Below are 15,210 nucleotides of genomic sequence, written 5' to 3' on the forward strand. Positions count from 1 at the left end.
TGTTTGATGTAAATGATATTTTAATGTAAAGTAAAACTGGTAAGAAAACAATTCTATGAATTACAGGTGTTTTTTTTTGTATTTTAGATTTCAAATTTAAATTTAAAATGACATCGTATTGCGTTCCTTGAGAGCACATAAATGATAAGGCTTATTGTTAACAAGATATGTGTTGTTTCAATTTGTGTTGAAAGTTCTCGATGATGTCATGGATTTGAAGGAAAAGCATAGTAGATTATGCATTATGCAAATTCCATGGAAGTGTAGACTATGAAAAAAAATGGTTGACGTGCAATTAAAGTTTTAAGTCACTGATGAAGGTCAGGACAAACAAACAAAAATACGACTTATTATGTAAATAGAGAGAGTATAAAAATGTTGATATAATTCCACCGGTTAAGGTTGCAAAGGGGAACAATGTAAGAATATCGGTCAAGTGTGTGTGTGGGGGGGGGGGAGGGGTAGGGGAGGGGGAAGCACCTTATGTTATTTTGACATGAGAACTTTGCAAATTGAAAATACATATCTTGCTAAATAAACATGACATCAGTTTTCACAAGTGTTGTTTTATGATGTACTACGTGTACTAGGAGATATAATATCGAATAGCCTGTCAAGTACTGATATGACTTATCACGAAAACATGGGAATGCGATAGAATGTAGTTATTACTGAAATGTTTATTAGTGCATAAGTGTTTAGATAGATATGTTTTTTGGGGTTTTTTTTGTTGTTATAATATTTTCTCGTTACTTGATTGTTATTATTAAGATGACTCGTGTATTTATGTCAAAGTTGAGTTTCACTTATTTGCTAAATTGTTGCACGGATATATGAATATATACCATGGCAATGGTTATTAGAATGATTTGTGTTAGTGAAAGTTTACTTGCGAAGTATAACATGTCGTATTAAGGTTAGCTGAATATTTGTTGACCACTTAATCTCGTTCATTGCAGATTATAATAAGTAGCCGCCGGTTTCTTTTTGCCACGCCGGTATTTGGCAAATTCAGCCCATATTCATAGTTTTCATAAAGAGGACATGAATGTGCAACAAAACATTTTCTAAAGAACGTTTTCTGTCAAATTTTTAATATGCAAATTGTCAGTTCCTACCAAAAACAAAAACAGGAGAAATGAAGGTATATCAAAATAAAGATAGGTGGCATAATTTTGTTGGTGTTAAAGAGAAGTTACTAAACTGAATTGTCATCTGATGAATTTTATGATAATTTTAAGAACTTGTTTTCAGTGAAGAAACATTTAAGAACGATTTTGTTGAGGAACAGCTGAATAGTAGTGATGTTGTTTTTAGTAATGTTGATCAACTTGACATGAAGATTCCCATTATCAGTATTATGAAAAGTCGGAATCATTAGATACTGGTACCGAATTTTGAAATTCCCTAACTCCCTATTATATTGATTGGTGTTTTTAAAAGAAACAAATGGAAATCTGTTGAACGATTGGTCAAAATAATGTTAAACATTTGTTGTCAGACTTTAGTTTTTTATATTTGTGGGATACTGAAACGGTTACAAATACACATCGAAGAGGGTAGGTTTAGAAATATTGAAAGTAGCCAACGTTTTTGTACTAAATGTAATATGAATCATGTTGAAACAGAGTATCATTTTTTATCAGTGTGCCCATTTTATAATAATTTGAGGAAAACATGTTTACCTAAATATTATTGTACTTGGCCTAATATCAACAAATTTAATCTTTTAATGCAATGTATTAGCTTGTTCAGTGATTTGATAAAACATTTCTGTTGCATATGCATATCTGCAACTGTGGGATACGGTCAAAATGAATGTACTTCAATATAGATTTTACATTTGCCTAATGCAGATTTTGGTACTCCTAGTCCTACATCTCCACCGTGCTCAAATGTAGATGATACCATACTGGTTTATAGCAATCAAAGTTTTAAAACCTTTACAAAAAGTGGATAACAGATTAACATAATTTGATATCCTTTCATGATCGTTTCGTGATTCAGAAAGGTCAGTAAAGAAATTTTAGTAATTTTCAAAAGATTTATCAGATATAATACTGGATCGAGTTTAGCGGTCTAAAATGTTTACTTATCAAAATGACAGTATATGTTATCAGATACATTTGCATCATAATCTAAACACTGCTAGATGCAAAAAGTATCTACCATACTACAGAAAAATAGTCCGATGAAACTGCTTTTAAATGTAAATAGCGACATGAATGCCGCAAGGTAATTCTTTTGGCCTTTTTAGTTCTTTGGATCTCATTACTCGGTTACATGGACATAAGTTGCAGTGTCATTGCATTTTTAAAACAAAATTAGGGAAAAAGCTCTTGATAATCGCGTTCGAATAATATAAACAGACAGAAACCTTAATACTGTAAATGTAAGGAAATTCAAAAGATTGCAGGTAAAAACAACGTCTTATATCAACTGCAGATATATATATATATATATAGGTATTTTATTCCACATAGAGTGGCGGAATAAGTTTCCCGTCAAATTCTTCGATAGAAATTGTTTTTTGTTTGTTTTGTTTTTTGTTTGTTTTTGTTTCGGGGGGGTGGGGGGTGTAACACCATTTTTCAACAGTATTTCAGTTATGTAACGGCGGACGGTTAACGGAACCAGTGTTTCTGAATTCTGTACCATTACAATCCTGTTCTCCACAAGTAACTGTCAACTTCCCCACATGACTTAGAGGTGTCAGAGGTGGAGGAATATTGATCTCAGACACAATGTCTTTTATCAAATCGTCACGGAGAACATACGCCTCGCCCAGGGCTCGAACTCACGACCCCGCGACCGATCTGTAGATCTGTGCTCTCCCTGTTGAGCTAAGCGGGCGGGTTTCATAAAAATTGTAGAGTTAAATTATTCAAATTTTGAATTTAAACAAACAATAGCAAAACACATTCGGTCAGATGTGTTGACACTAACGAGAACTTCTTGTTACACGTCTACGCTTACCATTGCTTCAAACTTATACGAATAAAAATTTATATATTTGTCATCCTAGAAAAAGTATATTCGTGTAGTACACCTACATTCTTACAGCTTTAAATATATCTATAATGTCTGTCTCAAACAGATTATGTCATACATTGTAGATACCAGTTTAAACTTTGATATTCCCTATTCAGTTTCAAATAAGCTTTAGTATTGTAGTATCAGCCAAGGATGAGAAAACAATATCTAAAAACTTTTCATTCGGAACAATCAAAACGTCAGTGTGGGAAGTTTCTTGATCGGCTACTTAAGACAAGTAGCTGCTTAATTAATACTGTAGGTGACCACTAAGGCAGTATGTACTGTATACCTCTGTCACAATTCAACATTAAATGTGTGCAAAAAGTCTCTTTTCTTTGAATCTTCATTTCATCTTACACCTCATCCCCTCAGCCTTATTGTCGAAAATGACGATATGCCTGTGTATATGTTAATATGCTGAGCTACGGTGACAGTCATGTACATTATAGATCTACGCAGATCGTATTGGCCTGTCGCTTTTACAAGAAGCCGCAAGTTCTCACCTTTACACGTGCGGAGATTCGACTGATCCACACAAGCAGAAGAAGATTCCGTTTAACATATCTTCCCGCTGAGTAACTTCAGAATAAGTTGCGCTACACCCTGACTCCCCTATATATGTAATAAAATAGGCCTGTTAAAACCCACCAAACATTTACAAGGATTGCATTTTTTCATTCGTGTAACATTTGGATCCCGAATTGAAATTCGCACCGCTCCCGTCATCATTTCGTACTTGGGCTCTTATAACCAGAGCAATAATTTATGGAATCTGGGGATCGGCATGTTGGGTGTTGATGACATGCTCTATCAGAAAAGTTTACATGCCGTTGAAAATTTGTCACTCAAGCTATGGGCGAGAAGCTTAAAGATGTAAAAAATAATACCGCCCCACCCCCACCCCTATAAACAAAATTTATGTTGTTTTCTGAGACGGAAAATCTTGTCATGAGATCTTACGACACGCATTTTAACAAACCTTAATGTTGTTTAATCATAGCGGTATGTATAAATTACACAATTAGGTTTTACTGTTAATTGAACTTCAAGTTTTATTCTTTCAGGTCTTTCAGAGACTTTCCAACAAAGAGCACTAACTAGTATTAAACTCGTGGAAGACAAGTTACATATAGAAGACTGCATCAACGGAGCAAGGCAGAAAGCAGTCAGTATCGGCGAAGTATTTGGAAATCGTCATTATGCTGCTCTGTGGATAAGATGTACTCAAGAGTTTGTTTGTGGGATAAGATAAAGATATACACAAATTTCCATCCCGTTTGAATAAAGAACTTAGGTGTATTTGTATTAAAAAAGGCACTCGGCGTTGAGTGATATATTTGTCAAGGTGAAAAATATAATAGACGAATCTTTGGACGTTTTTGGTATGCTTAAATATGAAACTCTGTACAGAGGAATGACGGCATGGAATTATGAAGGCCGAAGTTATTTTGTAGAAGAAGGTTACTTTAGTACCTCATCTGATGCAACCCCAGCTTTGAAATTTGCTATTTAAAGGAAAGATATTTCTGATAGTTAGTAGAATGGAAGGTCTCAGAATACGAACATTTGTCGACAACCAGTTTAAATAATATGAACTTAGGTGCCACCTAGAAGGCAGAGCTCCCTTGAAAAATCACCAGTGCCCCTTGAAAATTAAAGGAGTGCTGCTGGAATTATCTGGAATTATGGATCTGTTTTAGGAAGTGTATGTTCTTTTAGATCTATTAAAATTTTAAGAATTAATGATAATTCATGATTTCTGACTGAATGTCTTAGAATGCATTAAGATTAAATCTTGACATGCGAAAACTCTACAAATATGCTATATACAAACTTTTTAAACCCAAAAGACTAGCCATCTTTAAAAGTTAATGATGAGAATTTTACCCAGAGAAATGTGTCGAAATTCTCGAAAACCCCAGTTTTATTTACTGAACTGCTAAGTAAGCTGTCTATGACATTTCTATGGTTAATCTTTTAGCACTAAAGAATATGGATGGTAGTAGGAACCTTTTTTGTGTTTACTGATAATTCATAATCAGTAGTTTTATTCCTAGTGATAAACTTTGGTCAGTGATTTTTAAGCTTGTGGATGATATATATGTGAACGGGGAGAAGAGCATTATATGCTTTTCACAGTTCAATGCCTGTATATATACCTTTTTGTTGTTTTTTTTTTTTTTTTTTTTTTTTAAAAAAAAGGTTTTTCTACTGACTACTGTACAGACAGTATATTGGAACCTGACATCACTAACAAAACGCATGTTAAATTTTACATGAATGCCTTTAGTTTTTACAATACTTCCAAAACTAAAAAAAGAAAACTGAAAAAAAAATAAAAATAAAAAAAATGCTTCTTGTGAGGATCGAACTCCCGACCTTTGGTTTTCAATGCGAACTCGCTAACCACTGCACCAATGTGGAAGTATGACGTCATCAACACAAATATAAGTATATATAATGAATTTCGGGTATGACAGCGTCGAACATCGTTTTGCACTGAAAATATTGTATTTTATTTTTTTGTCTTCGTAGAAAACGTATTTAGCACTAAATTCTTATTATCAGACGTTCATTTACATTTTAATTCAACGTTCAAAGCAGTAAGCGAAACGCTTTTGTCAACCGTAAACAGCAAGCGTCTACTGACGTCTTACTGATTAATTACTATGAGCATTGTGTACTGGAAGAAACCCGAACAACACCGATTCCAAAAACTTACCACGAATTTTCAACTCGATAGTAATTCTATACACAGTTTTATTCATTTTCTTTTTCACACGTCTAACCGTAATGCGACGCTGTCGGCGACGCTTCGCGGCGCCGGTAGCTCTGCTATTATAAAGTTCTTGGCAAAAGTGGAAATGTTTTTTTGAAATACTAAAAAAGTAACCATTAAAAATGAAATTGGTGGAATTATTTCAAAGCTAGGAGTAAACTGGGACAGAAACCTCGACATTAGCAGCCCAGAAACAATTGTATACAGAAGAGAGGTGCCTAGAACAAACAAGCAGGTTCTTTTAGACCAGCAATGGCCAAGTTACTGCTCCGTAGAAGATAATACCAGTGCTGGTTCTGAAATACGTGACAAAGAATTATAGAGATAACTGTAATATATTTATTTCATATATACATCTAGAAAAGGAGGGCCCTTCGAAGAAAATGCTTTTTTTGTTTCAACAGAACTTTCAGATTGCATCAAGTAGATATCAAAGGGCATGTTGCGTTTGAGTGAGAAGTTCTGGTTTTAGAAATATGTACAAACTGTTACCGATGGTCCAATTGAAAAGATACATATGACTTAGTAGTTGGTGTATTACAAAGGTATGTTCGTAAACAAATCATTTTTAGAAAACAGAAATTACAATATCTGTGTCAGGATGCCATGTCCATAGAAATCGCAGTTTTTCATGTATCAGACATTGCTTTCAATACATTGGTGTGGATATGTAATATAAGCTAGTTCTTTTGTCTTAGTAATACACAACTTAAACTCCAACAGCGGCTGTCCGAAAGGTAAATACATAGCTATTTATATAATAAGAAAAGTAAAGATGATATATAAAGTGTCATATTGAAAGGTATTTCAAGCTAAAACGTCGAATCTTAAAGCCTGTTCAGTTTGAAAAGTATTTTCAACTGGCTAGCCGAAGATACCATTTCGTTTGTATAGAGGATATTTGTTTGTTTCAATGAAAGATTGAAATACATTTCTCTAAGTGAACACTATATGCAATATTTTTACAAGTCGCGTACCCACGAGTGGAAATGTGAATTATGGTGTTCACGAGTGAAATGTATTTCAATCTTACATGTAAAACGAACATGTGTTCTTCTTATTTTATGATTTTCAATGGTTTTCACCAAATTATACCATTTTACCCCCACAACGTCACGTGAATTGTGTCTTCACGCCACATTGCTGTGATGTTACAATATGCATGTTGAATTATCAAATAGTTGTATTTAGTTTCTAGATGTACATTACATTTTATTATGGTGGAGCGTATTTCGTCATATTCGTATAGGTATTTATATACATCTGTTTCTTATCGAAGTACATTTTGCAAAAAAATCTTCCAGTTACATTGTATTTAGAATTCATATTCTTTCGCATTCCAGTGTATTTTCGTTCCAGTGTAAAATAAAACTGATATTTTCAATGCTATGAAACAGTGCAAATAACAATTTTATTTCACTGATATATTCCAGTATTTCATTAAAAATCATAAACTAAATTTGTAAATTGGTACAATGTAACGCTAAAATAAGTGACATAACGAAGGTTCAACGCGTGTCATTGCTTGCCTTCACTGAATGGTGAATCAATTGTTAAAGTATGTATGTTTCTAGCTATGCAATTCCATTTGTTTTGTATACCCTTCATCTGGGGAAATAACAATTGTCTTGCTACCATGAAAAGTTGCCAGCGACAAATAATACACATTATCTGTAATCTTTGATACACAACTTAAGGTAATATATAATCGTGTAACTGCATACATATCATTGATCGGTAAAGTTTGTTGCTGTCAAATTACGTTTTACGTTACAAACTGATACAAGATCAAATTTCAAATTTTTCAATAGTGGATTTATTGAAAAACAGACAGTATAATACAACTAAGGGTATTTATCTGTATGTTTCGCAAATCTATTTTTATTTGAACCAATCAGACGACTCGTTTCAACAAGCATTTGGCTGAGCCATCAAAATGGCGCCGATAGTGATCCGTTTCCTATCTTGTCACCGGGATAAGCACCGTTTAGTAGGCATGCACAGGGAGACAGGTCTAGCGTTTTATCTACACTTCTGTGAAATTAATAGTTCAGGTGATAGACAAAAGTGCTCTAGTGAAGTGAAAGGTAAACTGTCATAATCGTAAAAGCGCTCATGATAGACAATAGTACCCCTTTGATACTTATAGTAATTATAACCGTGCTGATAGTCTTTAGGCTTTAGAACCAAGATGGTGGGAGTAAGCACCCTGATGATTGCCAGGTATTAGAAAACCGATAATAGCACTAAGAACCCCGGTGATAGGGATAAGAACCCCGTTGATAGCAGTAAGAACCCCGGTGATAGGCATTAGAATCATCCACGGTGATAGCAGTAAGAACTCGGTTGATAGCAGTAAGAACCCAGGTGCTAGACATTAGAACCACGGTGACAGCAGTCAGAATCCTGGTGATAGACATTAGAAGCCCAGTGAAAGCAGTAAGAACCCCGGTGATAGCAGGAAGAACCCTGGTGATAGCAGTAAGAACACCGGTGATAGGCATTAGAACCCTGCTGACATTACAATGCCTGTAATAACAGGAAGAACCCATCTTGATAGACATTAGAACCCTACTGATTGTAGTAAGAACCTCAGTGATAGGCATTAGAACTCCGGTGTTAGCAGTATGAACCCATGTGATAGGCATAAGAAACCCGGTGATAGTCAGTACACCCACAATGGTAAATATTACAACCCATGTAATAACAGAAAGAATCCACTTTTTAAATTTATAGACATTCGAACCGTAGTGATAGTAGAAAGAACTTTTAAGAAGCCCGAAGCCCGATGATAGATGTTTCAAACCCGGTAACAAGCAACATAACCCCTATGATAGCAGTAAGAACCACCGTGATAGGCATTAGAATCCCGGTGATAGTAAAAAGGACCCCGGTGATAGGCATTACAACCCTGGTGTAGGCATTAGAACCCTGGTGATAGACATTAGATCCCTGGCGTTAGACATTAGAACCCCGGTGATAGATATTAAAACTCCGGTGATAGGCATTACAACCCCGGTGATAGCAGTAAGAATCAAAGCGATTATGCTTACAACCCCGGTGATAGGCACAATAACATTGGTGATAGATATTAGAACCCTGGCCCCGATTTTACGAAGATAGTTAAGTTTGTTAATTAACTTAAGTACGTCAGTTTGCTAAAGAAAAGTAAAAACGTAAGCAAGTTAAAATACTTAAGTCAATTAACAAACTTAAGTATTTTCATGAAATTTGGGCCTAGTGATAGCAGTAAGAAACCCTGGTGACAGTTGAAGGAACCCTGGTGAAAGACATTAGAAAGACAATGCATATTTTTTTAAAAAAATATCACTAGAGTTGTTAACGGGGTTCTAATGTCTATTAATTACCGGTGCACTTACTGCTATCACTTGGGTTCTTACTACTATCACCGGGGTTCTTACTGCTATTACCAGAGTTTTTTCAACTACCACCGAGCTTCTAACGACTATCAACGGGGTTCTTATGCTTATAACCGGGGTTCTTACTACTAATACCGGGGTTCTAATGACTATCATCGTGGTTCTTACTACTATCACCGGGGCTCTAATGCCTATCACTGGGGTTCTATTATCTATCACCGTGATGCTTATGCCTATCAGCGGGGTAGTAATGCCTATCAACGGGGCTTTAATATCAATCCTCTGGGATCTAATGCCTAACATCAGGGGTTCTTATTACTGTCACGGGTTTTAATGCCTATCACCGTGTTTTTAATGTAAAAGTCTCCCCGCGCATGCGAACTGAACGGCGTCTAGATACGGAAACTCATTCATATGATACCTCTCAACACACGAGGGCGCTGTCATGATGTGATCGTCATATGAATTCTAAACATGAAAAACCCAGGCTAAATATAGATTTTTTAAACTTCTACTTTCACTTTAAAAATGTTGAAACCAAGGCTCTGATTGGCTCGCGGAATGGTCGTCAGAACGAGTCTATCAATAGCATGTCTTCAGTTCAAAAGCGTAGCGTTAATTGGAGATGTACTTCAGTCCGATTATGTCATGTCATGTCAAATCATGTCACGTTAAATGACCCATATGTGAGATAAGTACCTACAAGTAACTCACTATTATCTCATACTCTTTCCATTCATTTTATTTCAGGTGAGCTATTTAAATACTTTGAAACACTTTCTTTGCAAGTCACGGTCAGTTTAAACAAGTAAACAAAGAAAGAGGTCTTGATTGCTTTCTTCTTGAAGACATTGGACGTCATGCTATTTTACTGAACTTTTGAAAAATGGTATTTACTTGTGTAAGATGTAGGTTTAGTATAATTAGAAATTGTGTTGTAATTATTTGCCTTATATCTGTTTTTACAGACATTTGTATTTGAGGCTATTGAATAAAAAATAAAATTGATGGGCGGGCGGGCGAGCGCGCGTGTATGTATGTGTGTCCGTCCGAAGTATTAAGATTTATTATTCCCATTTTTCAAATGATTTTCTTTTCAATAAATGATTTACTTGCCTAAAACAGTTTTGAAAGTTTCTTGATAGTTTTATATTGATGTTTTTTATTTCGGTTATATTACGCCCCTTAATGTTTGCAACGAGATATTTTGATTATTCGAAGGATAAAGTTGTCGATGGAAAAATCGTTGGGACTGTATTCACGAAGCCGCCTTGAACTTAAAAAAATTAACTAAAGCTTTTCCATGGCATATAATGTTCGTTCGGCTTTTGCTCGCCATGATACATGTATAGACTAGTCATTAGACTGATACTGAAAATATATGGGCCGTCCCATGAGTACATGAAAAGACAAGGGTTTATAGATAAAAAAGATCGTGATGAAACCAAAAATACAGTAAGATATTTCAAAACTGTCAATGTATTATGAGTTTAAATATACATACAATGTACGACAAAGTCATATTCCGTTTACAGCATTCTTGTGTGTTTTGTCTTTACTTGCATCTGGTGACACATTAAAGACATTGAAATAGTTAAGATAACTTTTGAAAATTTTCAAATTTCGAATATTCTTCGTGAATATCAACAACTTAATTTTGATTTTTTTTGTCACTAATTAACAGTAGTTTAAAGATTTTCTCAGAAAAACGATGACTAAATCATCATGATAGAAAATTTATACTAGTGTCTGCTCCTTTCGCTACATTTGAAATAGAAAAATCTGCTTCCGGAATAAAAGAGGATCTTCCGGTCTGTCCCCTCTTTTTTGCCACATATGGCGTTTTTTACCGGTGAAAATCACAGCAAAAATTGAAGAAATCGCAGACCACACAACAAGAAAATCAAAATTTGTTCGTACGTACGAACAAAATTCCAAATAAAATTACAAATTCTTGTTCATTTCTCAGATTTTTAAATTCAATTTGGAATTTTGTTCGTACGTACGAACAAATCCTGGCTGTTCGTACGTATGAACAATAATCCATATTCCGTATTATTTTTCAGTTCTGACATGCTGTTCAAACAGCTCAGATTTGTTCGTACGTCCGAACAAATTTCCAAAATAGCTTTAAAATTTCTTTTTCATTTCTCACTATCATTTGTTCGTACGCATGAACAGCCTGGATTTGTTCGTACGTACGAACAATTGAGAAAACTGAAAAAGAATTTATTCTTAAAAAAATGCAACTTGGAATTTTGTTTGTACGTACGAATAAATCCTGTCCATATTATTTTTCAATTCTGATATTCTGTTCAAACAGCCCAGATTTGTTCGTACGTACGAACAAAATTCCAAACTGCTTTAACAATTCTTTTTCATTTCTCACTATCATTTGTTCGTACGTACGAACAAATGAGAGAACTGAAAAAGAATTTATTCTTAAAAAAAAAAATGCAATTTGGAATTTTGTTCGGACGTACGAACAAATCCTGTCCATATTTTTTTTCAATTCTGATCAAACAGCCCAGATTTGTTCGGACGTACGAACAAAATTCCAAGCTGCTTTAAAAATTCTTTTTCATTTCTCACTATCATTTGTTCGTACGTACGAACAGCCTGGATTGTGTCGTACGTACGAACAATATGAGAGAACTGAAAAAGAATTTATTCTTAAAAAAAAAAAAAGCAATTTGGAATTTTGTTCGGACGTACGAACAAATCCTGTCCAATTATTTTTCAATTCTGATATTCTGTTCGAACAAATCCTGTCCATATTATTTTTCAATTCTGATATTCTGTTCGAACAGCTCAGATTTGTTCGGACGTACGAACAAAATTCCAAACTGCTTTAAAAATTCTTTTTCATTTCTCACTATCATTTGTTCGTACGTACGAACAGTCTGGATTTGTTCGTACGTACGAACAAATGAGAGAACTGAAAAAGAATTTATTCTTAAAAAAATGCAATTTGAAATTTTGTTCAGACGTATGAACAAATCCTGTCCATCTTTTTTTTCAATTCTGATATTCTGTTCAAACAGCCCAGATTTGTTCGGACGTACGAACAAAATTCCAAACTGCTTTAAAAATTCTTTTTCATTTCTCACTATCATTTGTTCATACGTACGAACAAATGAGAGAACTGAGAAAGAATTTATTCTTAAAAATATGCAATTTGGAATTTTGTTCGTACGTACGAACAAATCCTGTCCACATTATTTTTCAATTCTGATATTCTGTTCGAACAGCCCAGATTTGTTCGGATGTACGAACAAAATTCCAAACTGCTTTAAAAATTCTTTTTCATTCACAATCATTTGTTCGTAAATAGCAGCCTCCATTTGTTCGTACGTATGAACAAATGAGAGAACTGAAAAAGAATTAACTTTAAAAAAAAATCAATTTGGAATTTTGTTCATACGTACGAACAAATTTCCAAATTGTAATAAATTCTTTTTCATTTCTCATAATCATTTGTTCGTACGTACGAACAAATGAGAGAAAAGAAAAAGAAATTTAATTTTTAAAAAAAATCGTATTTATGGACAAATGCCACTTAATATCATTTTGCAAAAAATACAAATATCACTGAAAATTTTAACACATATTTTAATATATTTATTTAAAAAAAATACCAAAACAAATACTTATGAACATAATAAATATAACACAAAAGTCTAACATAAATAAACAAGAGTGCCAGAATGTCACAATATACGCCCATCACAGCAAATTTCTTTACACTAGCACCTGTATTTGCAAATGGAAATTCTTTTGTTTTTCTAAATCAACATAAAAACTCCTTACCAGGTAGAGATACCTTAAAATACACCTAAAATTTGAAAGTAGCATCTATGTTGTACCACAGAAAAGTGGTCTTGGTTTTTCCCTACGGTCAATTATAAAAAAGTTACAATATAAGTTATTTATAGTAACAACTAAGGGAAGTTAATCTTTAAAAAAAAAAATCCAAAAAAAAATTGTAAGTCCACACAAAAATTTTTACCAGGTAGAGATTGGTCAAAATACACCTCAAAATTGGATGTAGCATGCATGTTGTACTACAGAAAAGTGGTCTCGATTTTTCCCTACGACTAGTAATGAAGAAGTTACAATATAAGCTATTTATAGTAACAACAAAGGGAAGTAATTCTAAAGAAAGGAACTGCGCAAGACACTTCCTCTCATGATGGTGTATAATTGTGCCAAGTTACATCAAAATCCCTCCATGCATGAAGAAGAAATGCTTCGGACAAAGTCATTCTTGTATCTGACCTTTGGCCTCTAAGTGTGACCTTGACCTTAGACCCAGGGACCTGGTTCTTGCGCACGACACTTCGTCTCGTGGTGGTGAACATTTGTGCCAAGTTATATCAAAATCCCTCTATGCATGAAGAAGAAATGCTCCGGACAAGGTTTTCATTCTTGTATCCTTTGACCTCTAAGTGTGACCTTGACCTTAGACCTAGGGACCTGGTTCTTGCGCATGACACTCCGACTCATGGTGGTGAACATTTGTGACAAGTTATATCAAAATCCCTCTATGCATGAAGAAGAAATGCTCCGGACAAAGTTTTCATTCTTGTATCCTTTGACCTCTAAGTGTGACCTTGACCTTAGACCTAGGGACCTGGTTCTTGCGCATGACACTCCGTCTCATGATGATGAACAATTGTGCCAACTTTCATCAAAATCCCTCCATGAATGAAGAAGATATGCTCCGGACAAAGTCATTCTTGAATTTAACCTTTGACCTCTAAGTGTGACCTTGATCTTAAGACCTAGCGACCTGGTTCTTATGCACGACACTCTGTCTCATGATGGTGAACAACTGTGCCAAGTTTCATCAAAATCCCTCCATGCATGTAGAAGATCTATGCTCCGGACAAAGTCTGTGGACGCCGCCCGCCCACCAGAGGCGTTCCCATAATACGTCCCGTTTTTCAAACGGGCGTATAAAAAGGATTTGCCAAAGAAAAACAAGAGCACCGCAATGCAGGGTAATATACAGAGAAAACAAAGTCACATGACCATTGACCCTTAAATGTGACCTTGACCTTAAAGAAAGCCATCCGAAACATGTGCTCTGTAACATCGTCTCAATGTGGTGAACATTTGTGCCAAGTTTCTTTAAAATCCTTCAAGCAGTTCAAGAGTTACAGAGCGGACACGAAACAAAGTCATATGTCCTCTGACCCCTAAGTGTGACCTTGACCTTGAAGGGAGCCATCTGAAACATGTGCTCTGCATGTCATCTCGATGTGGTGAACATTTGGGCCAAGTATGGTTTGAGTCAAATTATTTTCAAATCCCTTGAAAACTGACAGACAAGCAACACCTTTGACTTTTAAGTGTGATCTTGACTTGTAGCTAGGGGTATGTGTCTTGTGCATGAAACCTCATTTCATTATGGGATGCCAAGAATTTTCAAAATACCTTCAACAACGGCAGAGTAATGGACCAGATAAGAAACACAGCATGTTAACATTAACCTCTAATTGTAACTAGGAGTCTGGATCTTACGCATGACATATGGTCTCATTATGAGGAACATTTCTGCCAAGAATTTGGGAGGAGGGTGGGGGGCAGGATAGTGAAACGGGGCACATCTGAGGAAACTGGAGCTGTCACTGGATTGCTTAATGATTCCAAGTGTGGAGGAAGATATTGCACAATAGCTTTAGACTGTGTCAAAAATATTAAGAAATACTTGATATATAGGGAACATATTTTGTTGTGACAATATTATGAAATTTACACATGAAATAAGTAAAAGGTTAGAAAATTACATGAAACCACTACATACAAACAGAATTGTTTAAAACCTGTAAAAAACCATCTTTAGTTAATTAAATTAATTAAATTTAGTGACAACTTAGATAGTCTGAAAGTGCAACAAAACATTAACCTGAACTTTCCAGTAAAAAGGGGGAATAATTCATGATATAAAATGTGCCAGAGTTATGCAACTTATGTCATATGATATAGGTGATGATGCTGAACAATTACTTA

The sequence above is a fragment of the Mercenaria mercenaria genome, chromosome 3, assembly GCF_021730395.1.
Source record: "Mercenaria mercenaria strain notata chromosome 3, MADL_Memer_1, whole genome shotgun sequence".
In the NCBI taxonomy this organism is placed as follows: domain Eukaryota; kingdom Metazoa; phylum Mollusca; class Bivalvia; order Venerida; family Veneridae; genus Mercenaria; species Mercenaria mercenaria.